Source organism: Engraulis encrasicolus, chromosome 6 (assembly GCF_034702125.1).
Source record: "Engraulis encrasicolus isolate BLACKSEA-1 chromosome 6, IST_EnEncr_1.0, whole genome shotgun sequence".
In the NCBI taxonomy this organism is placed as follows: Eukaryota; Metazoa; Chordata; class Actinopteri; order Clupeiformes; family Engraulidae; genus Engraulis; species Engraulis encrasicolus.
This window is the reverse complement of record NC_085862.1, coordinates 51,727,680-51,737,679: the sequence shown is the minus strand read 5'-3', so window position 1 is coordinate 51,737,679 and position 10,000 is coordinate 51,727,680. Positions and strand designations below refer to the sequence as shown.

General features: G+C 41.2%; 1 protein-coding gene across 1 annotated transcript in view; it reads right to left on the bottom strand.

Annotated features, from left to right (window-relative positions):
* Nucleotides 1–10,000, bottom strand: part of usp13 (ubiquitin specific peptidase 13) — a 52,950-nt gene that overhangs the window by 3,087 nt on the left and 39,863 nt on the right. The window lies entirely within an intron of this gene.

Sequence of the window (10,000 nt, the reverse complement as noted above, 5' to 3'; positions counted from 1 at the left end):
ACATTGAAAGTTAACTACAGTACTACACTACTATGATAGTGCACGTGGCCTATACATTACATTACGACTTGGTCATTGCCATTCTGGTAACAGCTAACTTATAAAGCCGTTTCTTAAGGGTAGTTAAACCAACTACCACATAACTGCTGTTATAACTTTAAAACAAACTCCTTTATGAGTGTTGTTATGAACAAATTACTATTTGAGTGTTGTGAACAACCTACCATATGACTGCAAGTATAAGATGTAAACAAACTCGAACTGGCAGCAGCTGCATCACAGTGGGACACGGATCAATCGAAGAGAGAAGCTGGAGCTAGTGTAAACTTGTAATTTAAAAACGTATTAAGGTGCACACACACCCAACTATCGTTTCGTTTGCACCCAATACATGGTTGAATCTTAACGCTGCAGCATGCTCCAGCATCTCTCTTCATTTGATGTAATCGAACTCCGGTAAGGGGTGGTGATGTAATAACTTGACAAGTCTTTGTGAAGCAGCACACCTGATGTTGGCTATGCCCGAGAGCACACTATAAATAAATACATGAACAAATGAATGAAGAAAATAAATGAATTATATATGAATTAAATAATGTATTAGCTGGTGACAGCAAATGTGTTTGCAGGGGTCTGATGTAGAGACGCATGAATAGATGATGCGAAATAACAGGGACTTGTGAACTTATGAACTGACTGCATGTGAAGACAGATGTCTAATATCACAAAACCTAAGAGGGCGCAATGTAAGTATGTACAGTTGAGGACGATATTATTAGCCCCCCTCCTGAAATTTGACATTTCTCTGGATTTCTCAGTAAGAATGACCATTATTAACCGTTTCTGTTATTCTGGAAACAAATACACTGATGGAGATAATGTTCAATGAGTTGAATTTGGATTTTTCTATTGTTACGATGAGTTTAAACAAAAAAGGGCAAAAATGGCAAGGACAAAATTATTAGCCCCCTGATCATTAATAGTCAATATGGCGCCATTTATGAACCAAAACTGACAACGGGCTCTGATAAGTTGCTACCTAGGTTGGCACATGACCCACTAGGGATTTTGGCCCATTTCTTCACTGCAAAGTGTTCTAGCTGGTCCAAATCGCATGGATGCTGAGCATAGACATTAACCACATACTCTCAGTGTGATTGAGGATTGGACTATGAGCGGGTGATTCCAATATCATGGTTTTAGTGTCCTTGAAGAACCTCTGAACTAATCTAAATGTATGCTTTGGGTTACAATGTTGTTGGAAGACCCAGCAATCCAGATTCAGACCCAGACTCCCTGTGTCTGAGGTTGAATAACAGACTAAACTTGATGCACTTCCACTATGTGTAACTGTGGAAACTGCTTAGCCTCATTAGACCAAAGAAGCATTGGACACCTGCCTAGATGATTGTTATTGACCTGGCCTCACCTGGAGGTTTTTTCCCCCCCCCAAGAAAGACAGTTGTTAGGGCTTGTCATCATATTGGGCTTTGGGGGCATCATCACAGAAGAACCCCTTTACTAAAGGCAGTGCATATCAGAGTGTTATTGAGCTTTGCCTGTGAACATTTGAAAGTCAAAAATTAGTTTTGAACGTCTCTGCTTTCATCTGATGATATTCAATTGCACCTGCTTTGATGCATGAATTCTGCTTCTGTCAGGTGAAGAAAGGGATAGGCCTTGGATCGTTATAAGATGGTTTCCACAATTAAACATGGTGGTGGATGCATCATTCTGTGGCAGCCTCAGCCACAGGAAACCTTGTTTGGGTGTACGGCACCATAAAAACTGAAAATTATGATAGAATGTGGAAAGTGACCTTGCAAAAATATGCTCATAGCGGGAGCTAAGATCTTCACTGGATCTTTCAATAAGATAATAACCCAAAACTTGCATCCAAAATAGTTCAAGTGTTCTTCAAGGATACTAAAACCATGGTCATGGAGTGGTTCAGACCTCAATCCTTCAGATAGTATTTGAAAAGTGTTGAAAATGAATGTCCATCCTCAACATCCATGCAATTTGGACCAGCTTAACTATTTGCAATGAAAAAAATGGGCCAAAATCCCTGGTAGGACATGTGCCAACATAGTTAACAACTAATCAAAGTGCCTGGTGTCAATTTTTGTTCATAAATGGCACTGTATTGACTATTAATGATAAGGGGGCTAATAATTTTGTCCTTGCCATTTTTACACTTTTTTGTTTAAACTCATTGTGAAAATGGAAAAGTCCAAATTTAACTTATTGGATACTATCTCCATGGTGTATTTGTTTCCAGAATAACAGGAACGGTTAATAATGGTCATTCTTAATGAGAAATCAAGAGATATGTCTAATTTCAGGAGGGGGGCTAATAATATCGTCCTCAACTGTACTACTTAAAGTGATTGTTCGGAGTAGATTCACCCTATGGTTAAATTTGAGGCATCCATCCAAGTAGTAAGGGTGGGCGATATATACCGTCTGCGAAATTATCGTAAATGTTGTTTTGACGATGAGTCATGTAAATATGGAGATTATTGGATGACCTAGAACTGATATTGTTGCTGTCACTGTTTGCTGTTATCTCAGTTAAGTTGACTTAAGGGGACATCCCCCCCCCTATTCCATGTGGTGGCTCAAACACCTGGGGTGCCACTGGCCCTGACAAGACAAAGGGACACTTTTGGGGTGGGGGTTGCCGTATATAAGCTCACCTCAGAAATTCCTCTGGGAGTCTCTTTCCATCTCTAAAGGGGCTCCAATCTCTGTCTTTCTCTCCCTCTCTCCCTCTCTCTTTCTCTCTCTCTGTCTGTCTGTCTATCATGGGTAAACTGTATTTGATTTCACTGTACCCTATGTAACCTACAGTAGCCTTGAGTTAAATGTAATGTTACCTTGCAGTTGATAATTAAATTGTCATATAACTTTCATTCATTTGTATCTCCTCATCTGTATCATGCCATTTGCCTTTCCTGTGTCTTAAGTTAAGTTAACACTGCTTCTGTTTCAAATGCCCACTCCTTTCCGTCGTTGGTTAGGAATAAAGTGGAGGGAAAAGTTATTTTATACTTTTACAGTGGTGACCCTGACGTGATACTTGGATGCGCAAAAATTTGGAGTCAGATTAACGAAAACAATTCTGCATCGGGACGTGTGAACAAATCTGAGGGTTGGTGAGTAGGAATCTAACTTATTTTAAGCACATTGGCAAAGTGATAAAATCTCACCAGCAAATTCAGAAGCTTCAGCTATCCTTCCCATGCAGAATGGACAAACATTTGGGCAGAAGTAAACTTCTGAACGCAGTGAAATGCAATTTGGCTGATACATTAGATAAACTGGCTACCAAACGCATTACGGTAGAATCTAAGGAGGAAGATATATATCATTACTGGTTGTTTTATGGCATGCGTAAGACAAAAGCAAAGCAACGCAAATATTCTGAAGGCATTATGCATATACTGTATGAGAAGCAGCAGAAAGTGATTGAAGAACAAAATGAGAAAATTGAACGGCTGAATGATTTCCTTGCAACTGTTGTGAACAATATGGAACTGTTAAATGGGAAAATGAATCGTGAGCGCACCGATGCCGCTGGCACATCTGCCCGCGCTCCATGTGATGCCGAGACAAAAGCTGTGGTTAGCGACGCCTCTATAGAAGAGCGCAGTGTGGCTGCCCTCCGATGCCTTGCAAGGTTGAGCAAACAAAGGCCCCAAAAGAAGCGCACTAGGCGAAAAGTAAGCGATCACAGCAAATGTTGTAAATCCTGCAACAAAGCAGGGCATGAAGCGCAAAAATGTTGGCAACTTGGATTCGGGCATCCTCCGCCATACTTTCTCAAGCGTCGCGCATCACTCGAGACTGATAATGATCAAAGCAGCTCGTGTGACTCGCCGACCTCTGAAAGATATCGTGCAGGACCCCCTCCACCTCCACAAAGGAAAAAACCCACAAATGTTCACAACAATATGCCTATGGTTTTCAGACCGTTGCTCCACTATGCGTATGATGGATAATTTGTGTATTTCTCCCAGCATGTACAGTATTCACACAGGTTTTGACCAGATGTGTTCACGCCATCTTAAGAGTTTATTTCGAAGTAAGATGCCCACGGACCAGCGCAATTAAATGCCGACAGAGTCACAATGCAGCGGTTTGGTAAGAAAGACACGTTTGCTTGCTAATGAGCATAGACTTCTCATAGCCATGTAATGCATTACGGTGTCACCCACCGCGTGGCTTTAGTAAATTGCGCATGGGGCATTTTCACGTTTTAAAAGTTATCACCTTGGCTGTTTACCTCGCCACCTTCAAGAAATTATTCACAATGCCTGTTATATTCATACTGCACATGTGAAAGTTGAAAGGTTATATAATATGTCTTAGCTGTTGTGTGTGCTTACAAAGCCATAGACAGGCTGTTTGCAGGTTGGAGCCGTTTAGGCTCGTCTAAAAGGCCGTCCTTCTTTGCATATACTTACTAGAGCAGTAGACTTTATGTTGTGCTTGCTCGTTAGTTGTGTGCATCGGATCGCTGTTTGAAGACTAGAGCTGTTTATGTGTGAAACCGCAAAGGCCTTGCTTTTAGTATTATTACCTACAACCAAATATTGTGTGGAAGAATATTTACCTGATTATGTGTCCTAACTAAAAGTTATCTATTTGAGGTTGCAAATGAGCTGGTGCCATTATGTAAGTAGCAAGGCTGCAAAGTACAGTCAAAGTCTACAATTAGGGAAAATGTGAAGCCCTGCCCTGTAGCCTGCCCTGAGCAAAAAAAAAAGGCCTGAGGCAAAGAAGCATTAATTAAATGGCCTCAGTTAGCAACAAGTGAGATAACACTGATAGGACACACTACTGTTCATTTCACACAATATTCATTTCTTCTCTGACAATAATGTAAACACCAATGTGATGTTAAATATGTGAATATATTCTGTAACAGACCAGAAGTCTGGTTAGCTGGGATGAAATTACAAGTGTAATGTATTTTAACTGTTTCAATGAAAACCTCTGATGCAGCTTTCAAGCCATATGCTGTGTCAGTCAGTCAATCATTCTGTATGCAAATGCCTAAACTCTGAAAAGACTGATAAGATAAGAAGACTGCCAGAATTCGACACCCCTCCCTGATAAAGGATGCCTGCTGTGACGGACCCCTTAAGAGAAAACCTTTAGTCACATGTCGCCACACAGAAAACTGATGTGATTTTACATTCATCAGTGCCCTGTGTGAAACAGTACCAGGTTCCACCAGCCATCAACATTATCATCTCCAGTCATCCATTGTTTTGTGATTCAATGCGATTTTGACATATCTCATTGTATCAAAGGGTCAACTGTAAATATGGAGATTATTGGATGACCCAGAACTGATATTGTTGCTGTCACTGTTTGCTGTTATCTCAGTTAAGTTGACTTAAGGGGACATCCCCCCCCCATTCCATGTGGTGGCTCAAACACCTGGGGTGCCACTGGCCCTGACAAGACAAAAGGACACTTTTGGGGTGGGGGGTTGCCGTATATAAGCTCACCTTAGAAATTCCTCTGGGAGTCTCTTTCCATCTCTAAAGGGGCTCCAATCTCTGTCTTTCTCTCCCTCTCTCCCTCTCTCTTTCTCTCTCTCTGTCTGTCTGTCTATCATGGGTAAACTGTATTTGATTTCACTGTACCCTATGTAACCTACAGTAGCCTTGAGTTAAATGTAATGTTACCTTGCAGTTGATAATTAAATTGTCATATAACTTTCATTCATTTGTATCTCCTCATCTGTATCATGCCATTTGCCTTTCCTGTGTCTTAAGTTAAGTTAACACTGCTTCTGTTTCAAATGCCCACTCCTTTCCGTCGTTGGTTAGGAATAAAGTGGAGGGAAAAGTTATTTTATACTTTTACAGTAATTTTGCAATATCAAGATATTTTTATGAAGTCGCTAAAATCAACAAACCCGCTGTAACAGGACGCATTCAGACAGCGACGACAGCCAAGCCTTTCAGCCAATAGTAATGTTGTTGTGAACTGGAGAATAAAGTCTGTGAACCAATGAGCAGACAGTGCTGAGGGGGGCGGGCTGCAGCGTTTTGCCAGACAGGGAGAGAGAGATTTCCGTGTCACTCGTGCACAGCACTGCTGCTGCTGGGCAGTGGAGGAGAGTTGCTGTTATCCAAATGGTGGATTTACATGAATTCAACCATTAAACCAGCCATTGCATGATGCTGAGGGCGTTTTGAAACTATGTGCTTTACTTAGCAACCGTCTGTGATTATGGGAAGCCAAATAGTTAGGAAGATAAATAGCTTTGTCTCTGGTCTGAGAAATCGCTAGTTAGCATGCTAGTTAGCGAACTAGGCTAAGCAATGTTGTTCTCTACAACTATTAGTGGCTGTTACTCACGACTCAAACACCCACCTGCATGTATAGAAGGCATAAATGCTTAGGTGGACAAGTACTGTTAAGTTAGACTGGCGCAGTGAGTTAAATTACAATCAGAGGTTGTGCTAGACTTTCTCACAGTCCGTCATTTTGACGGACAGGGTCGAAAAAAATCTGTCATCGCCTATTTTTTTAATTCGTCACCTCATTTCTCAATGTGAGGGGTCGCGACCCCGCACCGGGAACAACACATGCGCAATTGCGGCCAATTGAGACTAAACCGCTGTGAATACATCCCCTTTCACTCGACATTCATTACCCAACTTTGAGGGTAGAGTCCATTATGCTGTCCACTTTCTCTCTCTGCCCCTCTCATTGCACTGTTTAAAAAGTTGCAGATATCTTTCACTGACGCGCGTCTGATTCAGTGTTCAGCGCTATGGTCACCACAAGCACTTTTTTAAAAGACGCGTGCAGGGCTTTATCCAACAGCTGTCAGTCACTCGTTTTGCTCTGATTAATGCACCGATTGCAATACAAAGGCGAAGCCTATGAGATAATATTCGCGTTGGGCTTCACATGCACGATGGAAAGGAAAGCCGTCTTGAAGCAGAAAGGTTTAGCCCAGGCAGGCGACAAAGGCACTGAAGCCTACAACAGGAAGACGACCAGTTTTCGCAAAACTTTGTTGAAAAAAGCTAGCGACGGTAAGGGAGCCACTCTATATGTAGCCCCATAGCTAGATATGTTGGCTCTGGGAGCGCTGTAGTTGTCTGAAAAAAAATAAAATAATAATGAGTGAACCAGATATCGAAATGAGAGAAGGTTAGCCAGTTTCTGGCAACGTTTGCCAAGTTAAGTTACGTTGCCTGATAATATGTAGGCTTTTGAATAGCCGTCGTTTTTATTAGGCTATTCAATTAATGCCCTGGAGCCGTTTTAGACCAGCGTTGCCTTTGAGTGAAGGTTTTGGCTAGCAAACATGCTATTTGCATTTTTGTTTATGTTTCAAGCGAGGAGTTCTGAAACAATGCTTTTATGAAGGACGATAGAGGGACAACTTCGTCATTGGCAGAAAATCCGATAGTCGGTAAATGTAGTAGGCCTAGGTCTACAAATAGTTCTAAATCTTAAATTAATCGAAGTCACACGTGAAAGGTGGCAACGTCTTCATTATTTTAATTCAGTATTTGGAGCAAGTGCAGAGGCGCGCGCTCTTCTGCAGCCAGCTGCACAGCCCAGCTGCTGCGTATGGTAGGCGACAAGCAGGAAGAGAGGGAGAGAGGCAGACGATAGTTGCAAGAAAATATCTGCGCTGATGATAACTATGCCTTATTGAAATGCATATTTGCTCTACTCGATAGAGGTGTAGGCCTACTTAAACTTGTAATTTATTTATCATCACCCTGAATATTGATTCGTCAAAATGACGGACAGGCTTCAGAATTTTCCGTCATCCTTCAAAAAAATCCGTCAATGACGGACATTTGTCGGTTAACGCGACCTCTGATTACAATGTGTGAAATTCAACACATGCAATTTGCAGCTGCCCTAGTTTCCTATCCATGCACTGTTTCCAGTCAAAAATGGCTGTAATCTAACAGAATCATAAGCAATACATTATAAAACTATTTTTTATTTACATGGATATGTTTTCATGCCAAGTGATGAAGTATTACTTTACAGACCAGAGCATATGCATGTTATTAAATTCAAAAGCTCTTCAGCACAGCATTTCTCCCAACTCTCTGTCCCTCCCCAGTTACAACACAAATGCAGCACTACTACCTCCAGTGCAGAATTGAAATTAGTCTGGAATCATGCACAAATAATAGACAGCATAAATGTGTAGCTTTGTTATACTGCCATGCTTTGTCTAGTCTGCTTTTGCCTAGTGTAGACATGCCATCATTTATGCAGACCTCTTGTTAACATGCAGTTTAGGCTACATAGGCCTACAAATGATCTGCTTTACTTGCCCTGCCCGCCAAATTCCCATACAGTACAATTCAAACACATTTTATTACCCCCCCCCCCCTTCTGAAATAGGCCCTACTGGTTTTTGCAAGTGTTTTTGGAAATTATCGTCAAATTATCGTTATCGTGAAAATTCTAAAACTTATCGAGATATTTTTTGCCCATATCGCCCACCCCTACCAAGTAGCCACCTGAAGTGTTTTATACCATGGGCGAACATTATAAGAGTTACCAAGTTATCCCGAATACCTTAGTGCAAGCGCTAATAGAAATTGGCAGTATCTCCAAACTTACCACACTACAATCAAATGCCATGACACCAAGCTTCAACAGTCGCACAAATATGGTCTGTACTCACAAAACGATGTATTTGTAAGTTTGCACATAGTCCAGGCGTTTGATGTTAGTGTGGTAAGTTTGGAGATAGGCCCTACTGCCAATTTCCATTAGCGCTTGTACTAAGGTATTCGGGATAACTTGGTAACTCGACTAATGTTCGGCCATGGTAGAAAACACTGGATGCCACGGTTCAAATGACCATAGGGGGAATTTACTCCAAACCATCACTTTAACTGGGCATTATAGCTAAGACGGCACAATATAAATACTTAACTGGGCTTTATAGATAAGGGCACAACATACTGTAAATGATAAGAGGGCGACAGCAAAAGGACACAGTTCTGTTTTTGTTTATATAGTGAGTGTATTACAAAAAGAACCGGCTGCTCTTTCTAGTTCTGTTAGGTTTTCATGGGGTGTCAGTCCTCTCATTGATCACACCCAAGCCTCTAGAGCTCTCCTTAAGTCATTACCTAAGGTATTAGTCACAGGTGTAACTTGTTAGGACTGTTAAGCAAACCGTACATATTCGCAAAAAATGTCACAGGTCTGAGTTTGTTTATATGGCTGAAAGGGACCAAACCCATATAGCACAGTACCTTTCTTTCAATGTGCTCAGCACTAGTGTATCATTTAAATAACAATAAACCTCTAAAGCCGTAAGTCTAGAAGTCCAAGGCGTAACTGGACACATCATAAAACACTTGTATACTATTTATAACATGACTATTATTAATGTCTTTAAATGACCCCCAGACCACCTACATAACCTAACTAGATGCATTCTAAATATATAATTGCATGTGTGCCCTCGCTGGGCCTTATAAATATCGATATAGTTTACGCTCTAACGGGATACATTATAAATAAATGTATTATTTATGCTAGGCTAGGACTGGTGTTAGCAGCAGGGGTCCTTACAAGGAGACTAGTCCAAACATATTCGCTCCAGTCCAGAGATGCAGACACAAGGAGACACTCCTTGTTCACTGCATGGTCACTCCTGAGACATCTAGACAAGGAAGCTAGCCCAAACATACTCACTCCTACAGAAATGGCCAAAATTAAAGTAGAAGAAGATGTAGGGCCTATGGTTTTAAGTACAACATTAGCACACGATATTACACAGTGGTTACACTAGCTATTCCTTTGCATCTGATGAGGTGGCTAGCCAAAGTTGTTACTGAAAAAACAAAAAACCTAAAGAAGAAAACCCCCGAATTGGAATCGACCAGCGCTGAATGAAGTACATGGCTCTATAGTAACTGTAGGCCAGCTACTCAGTGAATATACTTGCGGTGGAAGGATGTATGGCAGGTTTGGA